Source organism: Rana temporaria, chromosome 1 (assembly GCF_905171775.1).
Source record: "Rana temporaria chromosome 1, aRanTem1.1, whole genome shotgun sequence".
Classification (NCBI taxonomy): Eukaryota; Metazoa; Chordata; class Amphibia; order Anura; family Ranidae; genus Rana; species Rana temporaria.
In genome coordinates, this window is record NC_053489.1 from 650,189,902 (window position 1) to 650,209,790 (window position 19,889).

General features: G+C 46.5%; 1 protein-coding gene across 1 annotated transcript in view; it reads left to right on the forward strand.

The window, feature by feature from the left end:
* Positions 1 to 19,889, forward strand: part of GFRA4 (GDNF family receptor alpha 4) — a 209,714-nt gene that overhangs the window by 107,213 nt on the left and 82,612 nt on the right. The window lies entirely within an intron of this gene.

Below are 19,889 nucleotides of genomic sequence, written 5' to 3' on the forward strand. Positions count from 1 at the left end.
CCCATATACAGCCATGTCCCCCCCATATCCAGCCATGTCCCCCCATATGCAGCCATGTCCCCCCCATATCCAGCCATGTCCCCCCATATCCAGCCATGTCCCCCCATATGCAGCCATGTCCCCCCATATCCAGCCATGTCCCCCCATATCCAGCCATGTCTGCCCATATGCAGCCATGTCCCCCCCATATGCAGCCATGTCCCCCCCATATGCAGCCATGTCCCCCCCCATATGCAGCCATGTCCCCCCCATATATGCAGCCATGTCCCCCTTACCTACATGTTGCCGCATCCCCGCTGCCGCCGCCGCTTAGTTAATACGGGCGGGGAACATTACAGCTTTCATTTGAATAGCTGTAGTCTTTCGCGCCGCGCTGCGTATAGACACTCCCCCTTGTTTGGGATTGGACAGTTCACCCGAGCAAGGGGGAGTGTCTATACGTGGCGCAGCGGGAAACACTACAGCTATTCAAATGAAAGCTGTAATGTTCCCCGCCCGTATTAACCAAGCGGCGGCGGCAGCGGGGGTGCGGCGGGATGCGGCGTAGCGGCGGCGGCGGGGGGGGGGGTAGTATTCTATTTAGGCATCGGGAGCATTTGCGGGAGTACAAGTACTCCCGCAAATACTCGGAATCGGTCCCAATACTAGTATCGGTATCGGGACAACCCTAGCGCCCACTAACACACAGCTCCTTTCTCTATCTGCAAAGTAGAGAGCGTCCTGACACTCCTGCTCGCCAGCTCCCCCTCAAGAGGCTTTCTCCACACCAGGAAAAGCTATTTAGGGGAAAAAATAATTATTTTACAACCCCTTTAATGATTTTAGTAGAAGTCTCCGCTAAGAAGAGTCAGATTTTGGCCATCCTCTGCAACAAAAATGACATTTTTGGTGAGATGTTTCCAAAGAGAAATCACATGGACGGAGACAAACAAACAGCTATTCCTTCAGAATAAAAAAAGGTAGGAATCTGCAACAAAGTTTGTTAAAATCCCTGCAATGTACGAGGGTTCATTTCTGCACTTTAACTCTAGTAACTTTATTAACCACTTCAATACTGGGAATTTTCACCCCCTTCCTGTCCAGGCCAATTTTGAGCTTTCGGCACTGTCACGCTTTGAATGACAATTGCGCGGTCGTGCGACGTGGCTCCCGAACAAAATTGGTGTCCTTTTTTTCCCACACATAGAGCTTTCTTTTGGTGGTGTTTGATCATTTCTGTGTTTTTATTTTTTGCGCTATAAATCAAAAAATACTGGCAATTTAAAAAAAAAAACATGCATTCTTCTGCATATTTTTGGTAAAAAAACGCAATAAGCGTTTAGTGATTGGTTTGCGCAAAAGTTATAGCATCTACAAAATAGGGGATACATTTATGATTTTTTTAATTTTATTTTTTTACTAGTAATGGCGGTTATCTGTGATTTTTGTCAGGACTGCAATATTGAGTTGGACAGATCGGACACTTTTGACACTATTTTGGGACCATTCACATTTATACAGCGAACAGTGCTATAAATATGCACTGATTACTGTATAAATGTGATTGGCAGGGAAGGGGTTAACACTAGGGGGCGATCAAGGGGTTAAATGTGTTCCCTGGGAGTGATTCTTACTGTGGGGGAGGGGACTGACTGGGGGAGGTTACTGATCGGTGTCCCTATGTACAAGGGACACAGCATCGGTCTCTTCTCTTCCTGACAGGACGTGGAGCTCTGTGTTTCAGCCACTTGTTTAACATGATAACTTGGGCAGCTCCCGCCCCTCAGTCCCAATCTACAACTCCTCCCACCCGCTGTGAGGATGACATCCGTTGCCTGGGTTGAAGGCCCTGGGAGAGGATGTGCAGGGGAGGCCTGCATTAGAAGGGGCACTGTGTTCTGTTAAGGGGGGCTTTGTAGTGTAAAGATGGTGTAAAGGGGCACAGTTTGGTGTAAAGGGGTGTAAATGCGCACTGTTTGGTGTAAAGGTGGTGCAAAGGGAAGCTGTGTGGTGTAAAGGGGCACTGAGTAGTGTAAAGGGGGTGTAAAGAGACACTGTGTGGTGTAAAGGGGCACTGAAGGGGCAATGAGTGGTGTAAAGTAAGGATGAGCTCCGGCGTGTTCGCATAGAACACGTGCATAGCCCGCCAGGAAGTGAGCACAGCGCTGTGCTAATCACAGCCAGGGAGACATTGTCCCGATGCTCGGCTGCAGGGATCGTTAAATGTCTCCCTGGCCGTTATTAGCGCAGCGCCGTGCACACTTCCTGGCGGGCTCTGCACGTGTTCTATGCGAACAAGCCAGACCTCATCCTTGGTGTAAAGGGGCGTTGTGTGGTGTAAAGGTGCGCTGAGTGGTGTAAAGGGGCACTGAAGGGGTGCAGAGTGGTGTAAAGGGTCACTGTGTGGTGTATAGAGGCACTGAAGGGTCACTGTGTGGTGTATAGAGGCACTGAAGGGTCACTGTGTGGTGTATAGAGGCACTGAAGGGTCGCTGTGTGGTGTATAGAGGCACTGAAGGGTCACTGTGTGGTGTATAGAGGCACTGAAGGGTCACTGTGTGGTGTATAGAGGCACTGAAGGGTCGCTGTGTGGTGTATAGAGGCACTGAAGGGTCACTGTGTGGTGTATAGAGGCACTGAAGGGTCGCTGTGTGGTGTAAAGGGGCACTGTGTGGTGTAAAGGGTCACTGAAGGGGCGCTGTGTGGTGTAAAGGTGCGCTGAGTGGTGTAAAGGGGCACTGAAGGGCAGGGGCGGACTGACAACTCATGGGGCCCCCGGGCAATAGAAGATTATGGGGCCCCCGGGCTTACAGATGGCCACCAAGCCAGGAGGCAGTGCAGAGGCGGAGCAGCTAAAATCTCGGGATTTTCACATCAAAAGCATGTCAGTTTTGGACATATCAGGGACAGATGTAAAAAAAACACAGATTTTGACATACTGTCCCTGGTTTTACTGAGCCTGGCAACCCTGATGGGGCCCCCTAGTGGCATGGGGCCTCGGGCAGTGCCCGAGGGCCTCAATGGTCAGTCCGCCCCTGCTGAAGGGTCGCTGTGTGGTGTAAAGGGTCGCTGTGTGGTGTAAAGTGGAACTGTGTGGTGTATAGGAGCACTGAAGGGTCGCTGTGTGGTGTAAAGGGTCACTGAAGGGGCGCTGGGTAGTGTAAAGGGGTGCTGTGTGATGTAAAGGAGCACTGAGTGGTGTAAAGGGGCATTGAAGGGGCACTGTGTGGTGTAAAGGGGCACTGTGATGTAAAAGGCAGTGTTGTGACGGGGAATTGAGGACAATGTGGGATTGCTTTAAAGAGGGGACTGTAATCTAAAGGGGACTATGATGTGTAAAGTACACTGAAGACGATGATGTATGTGGGGACAATGATGTGGCATAGTGCTAACAAGATTTGGACCTACACCGGAAGAAAATTTTGCTGACCGGTCCTCGGTAAATTTTAATTCAAGGCTCCTCAAGTTTCCCTTATTAATTGTACTGTTGTCTGTGTTGTACCTCATTTACCGTCCCATGGGCAGTTGAGTGGTCAGATTATATGACTATTCGGGATGGAGGAACATCACCTAACACACTGGATCACGTTATACTAGTAATATTGTACACATGCTAACTTAAAGCGGAGTTCCGGCCACAATTTCACTTTTTAAATATAAATACCCCTGTAATACACAAGCTTAATGTATTCTAGTAAAGTTAGTCTGTAAACTAAGGTCCGTTTTGTTAGGTTGTTACAGCATTTAGACACTTTATAAAATAGAAATTGACTGGTGCCATCTTAAGTGTGGGCATCATGAAGCCAGACTGTATGACTTCCTGGATTTCAGCCTTGCAGATCTCGCACATGCTCAGTGCTGCACAAGCAGTGTAATAGGTTTCAGATCAGGTTTCAGCACCTGTACTGTCCAAGTCACATGATTCTTCGAGACTGGGGAGTGCACAGACTCCTGGAAAGTTACACCCACTACATTCCCAGCAGTCTGTGCGGTGTAGGTTAGGAAGCATTAAGGACCTAGGTGCAGGAAGTGGGAAGATTAACTATTCTGCCTAGCAACAACACTTTGAAGGCATCTAAAAAAAAAAAAAAAAAAAATCTTAAAGGACTAATGACATTTTTTTTAAAACTACTGATGTAATGTTATATTTATGGGTGGAACTCCACTTTAAAATATAGTAAAATGTGTTCTTGAAAATGTATTTATTGAACCTTTCAAGGACGAGTAGAACGGATCATTTGACCCACATCCTATATAAGCATTGTTCGGTGAGACGGCCCCATACCTGCCGGCTCTAGGCAGGACGCAGTGTACCTCCCTGACAGGCCGGCAGGACGCGGTGTTATCACCCACTACAGATGGAAGCGCTCGCATTGTTCCTGCAATGTACAGAGCACATCCAATTATAACCCAGAATGTCACACGCTCTGTACAATTCAATGGCCCCAGAGCTGCAGATTGTCCCACAAAGTGGAAATAAAACTGTCAGTATAAAGAGCCGTTCTGGAATGAAAAATGCGTCCGTCTCCATCACACGGCCTCAGAGCGACTCGAGACGGCGACCGCTCAGCAATTCTAAACCCACATGTAGAACTTCGAGGCGTATTTATAAAACGTCCAAATCGTTACTTTGCTACGTTTTCCTCTAAAAATTTAGATTTTGACAGTTTTTATTCTTCTAAGGCCATGCAAGGTGATTTATTTCGTCATTTTTATCATATTTCAACAAAGGTGAGACTATACAGCCAAATATGTTATATATATAGATTTCAGAAGCTCATTAAGTCTGTTTTTGTTCAGAGGAAATTTTGATAATTTGTCTCCTCGCAGGACCTTTATAAAGCAAAACGCCAAAAAGCTTAAAAACTCCAGGCAAAAAAGAAACTTTCATTGAAATATATTTCTCAATAGCCACAGAGGATAAAAATCCACTTTGCGTGCACAAAATGTCTTTACAAACCCAGATGTTACTTCTTAAAAATAGTGGTGACATCATCACTGGGCTGTTCATAGCCTGCGCAAAGAGCAGAGCTGTGGGAGGGGCCCAGCAGGCACCACCCACTACAGGCTGCCTGCAGAAAACGACAGGAGGGGGCGGAGACAAGACCAGTAACCCTGCACAAGAAGAGAGCAGTAGTGAGCGGTCTTTATTACAGGAAACTGAACTTTTTTTTTTTTAGCCTTTAGATGGGTGGCTGGAAGGTGGTAAAACCGTAACCTAACCCTAACCCCCCCCCCCCCCAGCCTTCTGTGCGATGAAGACTAATGCCGCTTACACACGGTCGGAATATCCGACAACAAGCTCACATCGAACATTTGTTGTCGGAAATTCCGACCGTGTGTACGCGGCATTAGTCTTCCGACCGTGTGTATGGACAACAAATGTTTGAGAGCTGGTTCTCAATTTTTCCGACAACAAAAGTTCTTGTCGGAAATTCCAATCGTGTGTAGCCAAAAATCCACGCATGCTCGGAATCAAGCAGAAGAGCCGCACTGCCTATTGACTTTTCTTGGCTTGTCGTACGTCTTGTACGTGACTGCGTTCTTGATGTTCGGAAATTTACGACAACGTTTGTGTGACCGTGTGTATGCGAGATAAGTTTGAGACAACATCCGTCGGAAAAAATCCAAAGTTTTGTTGTCAGAATGTCCAATCGTGTGTACGCGGCATTACTCTGCAAGGCTACATTTAGAAGTGGATCGCTTTTCATAGGCGTATCACCTCCTCACTGCCTATTGTAACCCTATAAATGCCAAGCCACAAATGAGTGCATTGCACACAGTTGTGGGGCAGTTTCAACGCAGCCCAATTAGCTTGAATGGGTCATGTTTGGCAGCAGTGCTGCCAGCTGAATGCAACAAGGGAACATTTTTGCTACAGCTGTGAAGCACCCCTGTCCACCTGCCTTTGCAGCTTAACATGGGGCAGTTGGGGTCAGTAAAAACATGGTTTGACTGCAAAATTTTACTGAACCCCCAGCCACCCCAACAACAAGTGTAAAAGAGCCCTAACTGTAACATTAAACCTTAACGTGTGATGTCTGCAGAATGCAATTTATATTGCTCTGCAGGGGTTGGATAGGCTGCGATTATAGGACTGCCCACAAGGAGTGCAGTTGGATGTAGAAAAAACACAGATCAACTGCCTGGTTTTAATGCCCCCCGCCCCGACCCCCAACCACAAGTCTAAAGCCTTGTACACACGATCGGTCCATTCGATGAGAACTGTCTGATGGACCGTTTTCATCGGTTAACCGATGAAGCTGACTGATGGTCCGTCGTGCCTACACACCATCAGTTAAAAAAACGATCGGGTCAGAACTCAGTGACGTAAAACACAACGAAGTGCTGAAAAAAACGAAGTTCAATGCTTCGAAGCATGCGTCGACTTGATTCTTGAGCATGCGTGGATTTTTAACCAATGATTGTGCCTACTAACGATCGTTTTTTTTCTATCGGTTAGGTATCCATCGGTTAAATTTAAAACAAGATTGCTTTTTTTTAACCTATGGATAAATAACCGATGGCGCCCACACACGATCGGTTTGGTCCGATGAAAACGGTCCATCAGACCGTTCTCATCGGTTTGACCGATCGTGTGTACGCGGAATAAAAGAGCCCGAACTGTAACATCAAACCTTAAAGTGTGATGTCTGCAGAATGCAATTTATAATGCTCTGCAGGGGTTGGATAGGCTGCGATTATAGGACTGCCCACAAGGAGCGCAGTTGGACGTAGAAAAAACACAGATCAACTGCCTGGTTTTAATGCCCCCGACCCCCAACCACAAGTCTAATGCCGCGTACACACGATCGGTTCATCCGATGAGAACGGTCTGATGGACCGTTTTCATCGGTTAACCGATGAAGCTGACTGATGGTCAGTCGTGCCTACACACCATCAGTTAAAAAAACGTATTTCATCAGACCGTTCTCATCGGTTTGACCGATCGTGTCTACGCGGCATAAAAGAGCCCGAACTGTAACATCAAACGTGTGATGTCTGCAGAATGCAATTTATATTGCTCTGCAGGGGTTGGATAGGCTGCAGTTATAGAACTGCCCACAAGGAGTGCTATTGTGTGCAGTAAAAACACAGCTCAACTGCCTAGTTTTACTGCTTTCCCCCACCAACCACAAGTCTAAGGCCCCGTACACACGAGAGGATCGATCCGCTGAAATTGATCCGTGGATCGGTTTCAGCGGATAGATCCGCTGGTGTGTACGATCCAGCGGATATTTATCCGCGGATATATTTCGGGCCGACCGATTTCCAGCGGATAAAAAATTCTTAGCATGCTAAGAAATCTATCCGCTGGAATCGGCTCCAGCGGATCGATCTGGTGGTCTGTACAGACTCACCGGATCGATCCGTCCGAACCCATCCCTCGCATGCGTCGTAATGAATCGACGCATGCATGGATATCCTTATATGACAGCGTCACGCACGTCGCCGTGTCATCATCGCGGCGACGGCACGACACATCACCGCGGTGTGAATTCAGCGCAGATTTCGATCCGATGGTGAGTACACTCCAGCGGATCGAAATCCTCAGAGGATTTATCCGCGGAAACGGACCGTATCCGCAGGTAAATCCTCTCGTGTGTACCCGGCATAAGGCCCCATGCACACGAGAAGCAAATGCAAACACATGTAAACTCAAGTTTTCAAAGGCAAAAACCGGCGCCCGTTTATGCCGCGAATTTCGCAGCGTTTTGCCGCGTTTAGCAGCGTTTTACCGCGTTTGCGGCTATCAGCGTTCATAACAAAGACATTGTAGACCCTCCCAAAGCTTTGAAATGCAAAAACGTTTGCGTCTGAACCCAAAATGTTGCGTCTGAAAAAACGAGCCTAAACCCAACTGCTTTAAAACGCAAAAAAACGTGAATGTGTGCATGGACACATAGGATAACATTAAATGTGTTCAGGGGCAGTTGAAAAAAATGCCCAAATGCCTCTGAACTCGAGTTTACCAGCGTCTCGTGTGCATGGGGCCTAAAAGAGCCCGAACTGTAACATCAAACCTCAACCTGTGAGGTCCGCAGAATGCAATTTATATTGCTCTGCAGAGTTTGGACGGGCTGCAATTAATAGAACTGCCCACAAATATTACAAAATGTATTAAATGAAAACAAAAATAAACAATCCATTATTATATTATATATAAAAAAATCACAAATTGGAAAGCAGCATGCCTTTTAAGCTGATTGCATTCCGATTCCTTTGTAACTACACGTTGATATTCATGAAACGACTTTTTATATCTGCTAATAGATTAATAAAGCAAAAAGAAACGTAAACAGTCTGTTAAACCATTCAATAATCTAAGAGCACATAGCAGCGTCCGGGGCAGGGGAGCAATAAAGACAAAAACACCAATATCATTAACACCCAGGAGGAGCTTCTATTTCGATAGCTTGTTTAAAAGTATGCATAATTAATGTATATTCAACAAATATATAATTAAGACTGTAAGTGGCAGTTTGAGTCCTCCTGTGTACTGTCTGTGGATTGTGTATTCTATATTTAATGAACCCTGTTGTGTAGTTAGCAGCGGGGCTGCCAAATCCATATTGATAATAGGATTTTACCGTCCCCCTCCATGACTCTTGACGCGTTTCGTCTTTCCGCTGGCTCATCATCTTTATTGTTTGCGCCAGACACTTTGTTTAAACCCATCTGCAAAGCGATCATTCTTTATCACTAACTCCGAAACTGCTACAACTTTTTTTTCTGTATTGAAGTGTTATTAAACCCGGGTGAATAAAGTTTTTATTAAATAGATACTTACATTTTCTCTGGTGGATGCGTTCGTTATGGGGACTGTCTGTTCTTTCCAGACAAAGATCCTGTGGTTTTGTTGCACAGCCTGACTTCCTTTTTTTGCGGTGGCTTCTATCATTAGCTGGTGTTTATGGGGCCACTGCAGCGTGCACTACCTTGATGCGCTTTGCCGCTCTGTACGCCGGCATACATAGATGGTATAGGGAGGCAGGAGATGAATAGAACAAGGGAAAAGCCCACCTCCCCACCCACCTACCTTTGATGGATATCCTGTCATTGACTTATGGCATGGACAATCCCCTCTCCTGGACTGAAATTGCTTGATTTCACTGCATACTGTGAGCTTCTCACAGTGTGCCTTATAAGCTATGGCAAGCCATATAGAACCCTCCTCATTTCCTGGCTGGAGGGTATCCAGCATCATCCTGTTCTTTTCTTCCCAGCCTGTCTGTTCTGGAACACTTAGGCCCCATACACACGAGAGGATTTATCCGCGAATACGGTCCAGCGGACCGTTTCCACGGATAAATCCTCTCGAGGATTTCTGCGGATTTCCATGCGATGGAGTGTACACACCATCGCATTGAAATCCGCGCCGAAATCCTCTGGCGATGACGTGTCGCGCCGTCGCCGTGATTATGACGCGGCGACGTGCGCGACGCTGTCATATAAGGAATTCCACGCATGCGTCGAATCATTACGACGCATGCGGGGGATCCCTTCGGACGGATGGATCCGGTGAGTCTATACAGACCAGCGGATCCATCCGTTGGGATGGATTCCAGCAGATGGATTTGTTTGGCATGTCAGCAAATATTCATCTGCTGGAATCCATCCCAGGGGAGATATATCCACGGGAAAAAGATCCGCTGGAGTGTACACACCATAGGATCTATCCGCTGAAACCCATTTGCTGGGATTTTTCAGCGGATGGATTCTATCATGTGTATGGGGCCTTAAAGTGGAGGCTCCATCAAAAAAACTATTTTGCTTTAAACTGTAGCTTACGACTAAAAAAGAAAAAAATATATATATATTTTTTTTTTACTCATCTGGAAATGCCTGTTGCTATGCGGTCCCACGAAATCTGCCTTTGAAACCACCTAGGATTCTGACATCATCTCCCTCTAATGCTTCGGGGAAATGTGTGTCATCATTTCCCAGGATGCAGTGCGCTGACCAATTATCACTCCCCATCCAAGACTTCCAGGAAGTAAGTTAAAATTAGGAAAAAAGTTGCGCTAACCATAAACAATGTTAACCTGTAGCAGCCGGCACCCACAAAAGACAATATTGTGTACAAGAAATAAAAAAGAAAAAGTGCAGCGCTAAATATTCAGTGAAGTGAATCAAAAAATATGGTAAATGATCAAAATTCAGTGAAAAATCAATAGAATTTAGAAAAAAAGGGGGGGAGGAGGACACACCCCCAAGTGGTGTAACAGGTAAAACACAGAGGGTGATGACCGTGTGGTAACCTAAAGGACAGCTAGAGGGTGAGATCTAGCTGGATAACTATATAGTAGGAACACACCGTGATAAGTGATGTGACACAAAAATAAATAGTAATGTGAACCTCAAATGAAGTCCATAAAAATTATACGTGTAAATCCAAAATGTAAGTGTGATAGTCCAAGGTCAAACTGGCCTGTACAATCCAAAAAAAATATATAATGTATTTTCTTTTTTGGAGTTGGTCAGAAGTTCTTTGTGGAAAGACAAAACGACTGTAGAGGAATGGAAGATGGTGTGATCTTCTCAGGTGTGGAATTCAGATATTCTTAGTAAGTAGTGGGAACCTCATCAGCAATCCATAATGGTATCCAAATAAACAAATATAAAGATGGGTACTCTTACCGGAATATGTGGACATACACGTCAGCGACGGTATGTCAAACAAGCATGTACGAACTCCTAGGCAGCAGTGGTGTCAGTAGGGAAGCCGTTTGATGTGCCAGCCTTTGATCCACCAGGGCGGGTCCGATCCAATGAAAGGAGACAGCTCATGCAGGTGAGGTTCTCAGATGAAGGAGTATAATATGCAGGCCAAACGTAGAAACCATGTAAGGGAAAACGTAACTCACATAGTGCGGTTAATCCCAAAACAAGCCTTTATTAGGCATAAAAAAATAAGCCAAAATAAACAGAAAACTGGATAAAAATAAATATATAAAATAGATAAAAAAGTACAAGCCCGGTGAAAGACGAGTACAAGTGATCACAGGTAAAAAATGGCGTAATGAGCGAGTAGCGTATGAGCTATGTACCCGACATGTTTCGAGCGGCAGAGCTCTTCAACTGGGGCAGCTGGTTCACATTACCATTTATTTTTGTGTCACATCACTTATCACGGTGTGTTCCTACTATATAGTTATCCAGCTAGATCTCACCCTCTAGCTGTCCTTTAGGTTACCACACGGTCATCACCCTCTGTGTTTTACCTGTTACACCACTTGGGGGTGTGTCCTCCTCCCCCCCTTTTTTTCTAAATTCTATTGATTTTTCACTGAATTTTGATCATTTACCATATTTTTTGATTCACTTCACTGAATATTTAGCGCTGCACTTTTTCTTTTTTATTCCAGGAAGTAAGGGCCAGATTCACAGAGCAGATACGACGGCGTATCTCCTGATACGCCGTAATATTCGTTGTTTCATCTATGCGACTGATTCATAGAATCAGTTACGCATAGATAGCCAGAAGATCCGACAGGTGTAATTGTTTTACACTGTCGGATCTTAGGATGCAATACCGCGGCCGCCGCTGGGGGGAGTTCGCGTCGTAAACCAGCGTCGGGTATGCAAATTAGGAGTTACGGCGATCCACGACGGTTTTTCGCGTTCGCTACGTCGCCGCTAGTCTAGTTTCCCGTCGCAAAGTTAGTCTTTTTTTTGGTGCCTTAACTTTACACAGCAATCGTATTGCTGTATAAAGTATGGCCGTCGTTCCCGCGGGAATACGGAATTACGCTACGCACGTCGCCGTTCGAAAAAATGACGTCACTTCGCGCAAAGCACGGCGGGAGTTCGGAAACGGAGCATGCGCGGTAGGTCCGGCGCGGGAGCGCGCCTAATTTAAATGGCACACGCCCATTTGGAGGCCGCCGGCGTAGGTTTTCATCGCAAGTGCTTGGTGAATCAGGCACTTGCGATGAAAAATTGCGGCGGTGTAACGTATCTACGATACGTTACGCCACCGCTCATCTACGTGAATCTGGCCCTAAGTGCCTGTAGGCTTCACAATGCCCACAAGCAAAATGACAACGGTGTAGATATAGTTTTATAAACTATCTTTTTTGAATATCTATGCGGATTTTTTCATCAGATATCCGATGAAGCCGACTTTCATCAGTCTTCCCTACACACCATCGGTCAAAAATCCGAACGTGCCCAACACGGTGACGTAAAACACAACGACGTGCTGAGAAAAATTAAGTTCAATGCTTCTGAGCATGCGTCAACTTGATTCTGAGCATGCGTGGATTTTTGAGCGATGGACTTCCACACAGACGATCGTTTTTTTCAAAAAAATCAAATAGTGGTGTTGCACTCCCTCATGAAATAACATATAAATCTAGATATATGAATGCAGCCCTTGAGCAACTCTATCTATATATGTCTACCAGGCACACAATATTTCCCAATCGCTTGAGTCAGAGAACAGGCTGTACATGTCTTTTTTTTTTGTGTTTTTTATATTTTTTTGGGTATGAACTAGGATGAGGAGAGGGTGAGCCTAGGGATGCACCAATAAACTCCAAACTGGTAGTAAAGGACATTCATGTTGAACTAATACTTCAGGGGGAAGGCGCCCCCTTTGAAGTGAAAGTGGTACTAAACAGGATTTACTCAACAGTACAGTCCTGAGTGTGCAAGTAGTAAAGCAAATCTCCCAAAAGAGGCCAAAGAAAGTCTCTAAATCCAGAAGGCTGGATATTTACTAAAACAGGTGCACACAGAATCTGGTGCAGCTGTACACAGTAACCAATCAGCTTCCAGGTTCTTTGGGCCAGATTCACAGAAGAGATACGACGGCGTATCTCCTGATACGCCGGTGTATCTCTGAGTGTATCTATGCGACTGATTCATAGAATCAGTTACGCATAGATAGCCCTAAGATCCGACAGGTGTAATTGACTTTACACCGTCGGATCTTAGGCTGCAATACTTCGGCCGCCGCTGGGTGGAGTTTGCGTCGTTTTCCTGCGTCGGGTATGCAAATGAGCTTTTACGGCGATCCACGACGGTTTTCGCGTTCGTTACGTCGTCGCTAGTAATTTTTTCCCGTCGCAAAGTTAAACCTGCTTTTACATGGCTTAACTTTAGACGAGCCATGTTAAAGTATGGCCGTCTTTCCCGCGTCTAATTTCGTCCGGGAATACGAAAGTACGTTACGCACGTCGCCGTTCAAAAAAATGACGTCACTTCGCGCAAAGCACGGCGGGAATTTCAAAACGGAGCATGCGCAGTACGTCCGCCGCGGGAGCGCGCCTAATTTAAATTGCACACGCCCCATTTGAATTAGGCGGGCTTGCGCCGGACGCCGCCGCCGTAAGTTTACACGCAAGTGCTTGGTGAATCAGGCGCTTGCGATGAAAACTTGCGGCGGTGTAACGTATAGACGATACGTTACGCCGCCGCATTTGTACCTGAATCTGGCCCTTTATTCTCAAAGCTTAATTGAACAAGCTAAAATTAGATGCTGTGATTGGTTACAATGCACCAGATTCTGTATGCACCGGTTTTAGTAAATCTCCCCCACTGTGTCCTGAATACTGTGTAGCCACATGTAGTATTAGTCAGCTTCGGTTCTCCAACTGCCTGGATCCTTAGTAAGCTTTCTGCAAGTGCTTCAGGAGGCTATAACAGAGGTCCTCCAGCCAAATGGTAGCTATAAATGGACCCTATAAAAGATTCTTGCAGGTGGATCTTCCAGGGACATCACAGTCTTTAGGCTGGGTATTTTCCCCTTGGAACAAGAGACCCCCTGCCCTGGGTTCCAGCCTATTTATACCCCCCTCAGCCCCATGCTGGTCACTATTCATATTGGCTGAGGAGGCATTAATATGCAGGCTGGAGTCTGCCACCCACCCACTATGTCCCAGGTCCTTGGGATACAGGAGGAAGTAGCTGAGCACATACCAGGAGAGCCTAGAGCAGACCTAACTAATCAATTTCTGTGTTCTCGGACTACAGGGAGGCCAAAAACAAAATGTTAACCACTAGTAGCCTAATGGGTCGCTACATATTATATGGATTGTTTCAGGATTGTTATTTATTGGCACCTTAAAAGTCCCATTTAAAACCTTTGGAAACATTTGGCGCCTTAGATATCTCAAATATAGGGACAGGATGTTAGGGTTCACCCATCAACCCAGTGTTTTCCCTTTACACTAAAGCCCCATACACACTATTCAATTTCTCTGCAGAATGTTGTCTTCAGATTTACCAAAACCATATATTATGAGGTCAAACCTTAATGCTGTGTACACACGCTTGTAATTTCCGACACTAAATGTTTGATGGGAGCTTTTTGTTGGAAATTCTGACTGTGTGTAGGCCCCATCGGACATTTTCTGTCAAAAATTTGAGAGCTGGTTCTCAAATTTTCCGACAACAAAATCTGTTCTTATAAACTCCGATTGTGTGTGGAAAATTCCACGCACAAAATTCCATGCATGCTCTGAATAAAGTACGAGACAGAAGTGTTCGTAATGGAGATAGCACATTCGTCACGCTGTAACGGACTGAAAAGCACGAAGCTGAAAAACGCAAATCGTCTCTCACCAAACTTCTACTATTACAAGATTAGCAGAAGGAGCCCAAATGATTGCGCAATTGGTATGGAACTTCCGTTTTTATTGTGCCGTTGTACGTGACCGCGTTCTTGGCGTTCGCAATTTCCGACAACATTTGTGTGCAAGACAAGTTTGAGCCAACATCCGTCGGAAAATTATCCACGGTTTGGTTGTCAGAATGTCCGATCGGGAGCTGCGGTGGCTCAACGCGATTGGCACTGCGCTGACAAGCCATTCACCTCTGCAGCTAGGGGTTCGGATCCCGGTCTCGGCTACATGTGAATTGAGTTTGGTGGTCTCAGCCCGGCCCCCGGTGGGTGTGCTATGCGAGGTAAGCCTGCGCTTAGTACGCCCACCCCCCTCCCACAAAAACCACCACACTTACACGCACTCGAAATTGGGTTAACATGCACGCACTTTGACCACGCGGTCTCTAAAAAGAGAGGCAAAGGACTAACAGGGCTGGTTGAGCGGGCTAGATCCTCTCACTCCCCTATAGGGAGTCCCTCTGCCCTGTTGGGCTTCAAAGCGGAGCAGGTAGGGCGGGCTGTGTGGGAGGACCCCCTCACACACCCACCATTGCCACCCGGGGCATGGAGAAAGGTGGCAGATTGCCTCTGGGGGAGGCCTGCCTACTCCCAACTCCTGCAGTCCGGCTCCTCTCTCGAGTACACGCACAAAATACACTTTAAAAGAAAAAAAAAAAGAATGTCCGATCGTGTGTACGCGGCATAAGAGCTTCAATTTGTATGCATTCAGGCAGGCCTTTGCGCTACATGGTTTTGGTAAATCTGAAGACCAAAATCTGCAGAAAATCTAATAGTGTGTATGGGGGTCTTAGTATGTGTTGGTCAAAGCCCACAATGCATAATAGTCAACCCTAGGTGACCAGATTTTTAAGAATCATGTATAAGGACCCTTTCACACGGGCGGACGAACGGTCCGTTTTTTACAAGTCCGTTTACAGGGCGGTCTCTGCACAGTGTGCGGGGACCGCCCTGTCCGCCGACAGCTCAGCGGGGATTTACGGATGATCCCCACTGAGCAGACGGACACACACGGGGCGGATCAATACGGATCTGCTCCGTGTGAAAGAGCCCTAAGCAGGGGAGGGCTGACAGGGGGGCAGGGTGGAAATCTCCCCCCGAGCTGGTGACACTATGCACAGCCACCGGCCACCACTACCAAATTCTGTTTTTGCAGAGCAGGAATATGCCTGCTGGAGCTCTGTTAACACAGGTCACGGCCGCTGCTCACCTCCCACTGTGAAGCCGTGCCTGTGTCAGCTCCGAGGTAGATGGCTGCAGAGCTGAGCTATGTCTCGTCTCACACATAGCTCAGCCTCAGCGCACACCAGCGCTGACATCCCCTTCTCTCTCTGCACAGACACAAGGAAAGATAGAGCACATCTGCTCCTTCTCCTGAGTCTGCCCACAATCCCCGGGCATGTGTGGGCACTGGACAGGAAGTTCGAACCCAAAAAAGCATCAGACAGCCTGCCTGCGCCTCAGCCTCCATCCTGGAAAGCTCACCCTCTCTAGTCTCTCCTGCCTCCCAGTGTATAAAAAGGGGTGCTCTGTGGACTTTGTTAAAGGGGAGGGGGGCCGGCTTTGGTGAGCAGAGACCCTCTTTACACAATAGTCCACAGCATGCACCCTTAAATTAAGTTTCCCAGAACGCCCCTTACATCAGATCTGATGTATATGGGGTCTGTGCGGACTCTGATGTATATGGGGTCTGTGCGGTCTCTGATGTATATGGGGTCTGTGCGGTCTCTGATGTATATGGGGTCTGTGCGGACTCTGATGTAAGGGGAGGCTCTGTGCGGACTCTGATGTAAGGGGAGGCCTCTTCGCGGACACTTGTGATCATGAAAAATCTTAGACTGTTTTCCTTGATCCATCACTTTTCCACGCTCTATGGGCCATTTGACTGGACTTGCCCCCCAGGCCTAAGGCTGCCAGCCCTCCCCTGGCCCTAAGTGTCATTTAGTATGGCCATGAGTCTTTCATTGATAAGAGTACCAGAAAGTCTCCATTTGCTTCTCATTTTCCAATCCTGGTGGATGTGTTCCAAGCTGCTTTCTCAGTGCGCCTCTTGGCGAGGTAATATCGTACCTAACAGAGCACCGTCCTAAATTGCAACAATCATTTAAGCATGACCTTATCTGTAGCGATGTGGGAGGTCAAGGGAAAGTAAAACAGTGAGATGAAGTAAATGAAGCGTGTCGGGATTCCAGTACAGCCTGAAAGCGATAGACAATGAAATACGTTCCGGGGTACAGCAATGTCATTTGTGCAGTGGGACCTGTTTAAAGGTAAATGGTACCGCCGAGAGATCCCGGGCTTTAATCGGATTATTTCAAGGATGCTTTGTAAGTGAAAAAGCAAACACGGGCAGACAATTTTACACTTCATGGGAGACTATGCTCTTTTTTATTATTTTTAGACAAAGTGATAATTTTATTGTAACCAGCCTTATCAGTGAGTGTTAAAGCTCGAACATGGACTATTTATTTTTATTTGGCCCCCAGCAGGTGTAAAAAAATATATATATGAAAATAAATCATCTCAGGCTGCAACACTCACTTTCAATTCAAAGCTGACCCCAACATGAATTTTTCATGAATGCAAATGAACCACTTCAGTACTGGACACTTTCATCCCCTTCTTGCCCAGGCCACATGGAATTATTTTTTTGAGACAGATGGAGCTTTCTTTTGGTGGTATTTAATCACCACTGGGGTATTTTTTTTTTTTTTTTTTGCTTATCAAACGAAAAACAACTGAAAATGTAGTTTTCTGTTACTTCTTAATTTCTGTTATAAAATGTTGCAAATAAGTAAATTTTCTTCTTTACTAATGTGCGCTGAGGAGGCTGCACTGATGGGCACTGATGTAGCTGTACTGATGGGCACTGATAAGCTGTACTGATGGGCACTGATAAGCTGTACTGATGGGCACTGATAAGCTGTACTGATGGGCACTGATAAGCTGTACTGATGGGCACTGATGAATCTTCTCTGATGGGCATTGATGAATCTTCACTGATGGGCACTGATGAAGCTGCACTGATGGGCACTGATAAGCTGTACTGATGGGCACTGATGAGGCTGCACTGATGGACACTGATGAAGCTTCACTGATGGGCACTGATGGAGCTTCACTGATAGGCACTGATAAATAGGAGGGATGTCTTGAGCTCAGCGATGTAATTACAATGTTTAACCACTCAGGCCGCGTACACACGGTCATTCCAAACCGATGAGAATGGTCCGACGGTTCACCGCTGAAGTGGCCTGATGGTCTGATGTGCATACACATCATCGTTCCAAAAACCGATCGGGTCAGAACGCGGTGACGTCAAACACACGACGTGCTGAATAAAACTAAGTTCAATGCTTCCAAGCATGCGTCGACTTGATTCTGAGCATGCGCGGGTTTTGAACCGATGCTTTCTGTACTAACCATCGGTTTGGTCCGATCGGGCAGCGGGCCATCAGTTCGATTTTAAGGCATGTTTTAAATTTTGGACCGAAGGACAACAGACCGATGGGCTATACACACGGTCGGTTTGGACCGATGAAACTGAACCTCGGTCCATTCTCATCGGTTTTGTCCGACCGTGTGTACGGGGCCTCAGCAGATCACGTATCTGGTACGTGATCTGACACTTCCGAGTCAGGGTCGCGCACGCGTGCCGTGGCGAACCTCTTCCACTGCGTTTTGGACACAGCAGGAGACAATCAGTGGGTTCAGCGGATGACGGGACCCGCCGATCGTTTAGGAGAAAGGCAGAACGGCGGTCTGCCTATGTAAACAAGGCAGACCGCCCTTCTGTGAGAGGGGAATGTGCTGATCCTGTGGTCCTGCTAAGCAAGAACAGGGATCTTTACCTTTCCCCCAGTCAAAGCACCTCCCCCACAGTTAATAATCACTCCCAGGGAACACATTTAACCTTTTGATCGCCCCTGATGTTAACCCCTTCCCTGCCAGTGTCATTAGTACAGTGGCAGTGCATATTTTTAGCACTGATCACTGTATTGGTGTCACTGGTCCCCAAAACGTGTGAAAAGTGTCAGTTAGGTGTCAGATTTGTCTGCCTCATTATTGCAGTCCAGCTATAAGTCGCTGATCATCGCCATTACTAGTAAAATAATTAATAAATAAAAATATCCCGTAGTTTGTAAACACTGTGGCCCGGATTCACATACATCGGCGCATATTTATGCCGGCGTAGCGTATCTAATATACGCTACGTCAAAGCAGCGTAGAGAGGCAAGCACCGAATTCACAAAGCACTTGCCTCCCAAACTGCGCTGGTATCCCTCGGCGTAAGCCGTCGTAGGTGGAAGTGGGCGTGAGCTATGCTAATGAGGCGTGACCCCATGCAAATGATGGGCTGAGTGCCATACAAGTACTTAAAACGAACGGCGAATGCGCCGTCCCGTGGACGTATCCCAGTGCGCATGCTCAGAATCACATCGGAACTACTCCCTAAGATACGACGGATCACTGCCTACGACGTGAACATAACCTACGCCCAGCCCTATTCACGTACTACGTAAACGACGTAAAATACGACGGGTGTGTTCCCTGGTCCATACGTTTGCATGAGTTGCGCCTCATATATGGGGAATAACTTTACACCGGGCGTACGACTTACGTAAACCGCGTATATTATGCGCCGGGCGCAAGTACGTTCGTGAATCGACGTATCTCCCTCATTTGCATATGTGAATAGGAAATCAATGGGAGTGCCACCTACGTCCAGCGTAAATATGCGCCCACGATACGCCGGCATAGGAAAGTTACGTCGGTCGGATGAAGCCTATTTTCAGGCATATCTTGGTTTCAAAGTCCGGCGCATAGATACGACGGCGCATATTTACACTTACGCGACGTATCTGTAGATACGCCGGCGTAAGTGCTTTGTGAATCCGGGGCCTGTAACTTTTGCGCAAACCAATCAATATACGTGTATTGGGATTTTTTTTTTACCAAAAACATTTAGCAGAATACATATTGGCCTAAATTGATGCAGTGTGGCTTGGAAGGTGGGCAAAAAAAAAAAGAGCTGGCGCCATCTGGTGGTGAGCCGTTGGTATTACAAGTTATTACCACCAGATGTGTGAGCTGGCGCCATCTGGTGGTGGCCGTTGGTATTACAAGTTAAGCATTACAAGTTAAACAGCAATTCTAATGCCATTTTTCACTATTTTTCACTGCCATATTCTTCCCTCTAATTAGAACCCCCAAACATTATATATATTTGTTATCTTAACACCCTAGAGAATAAAATAAGACAGTAAAGTTATCCCCATCTTTT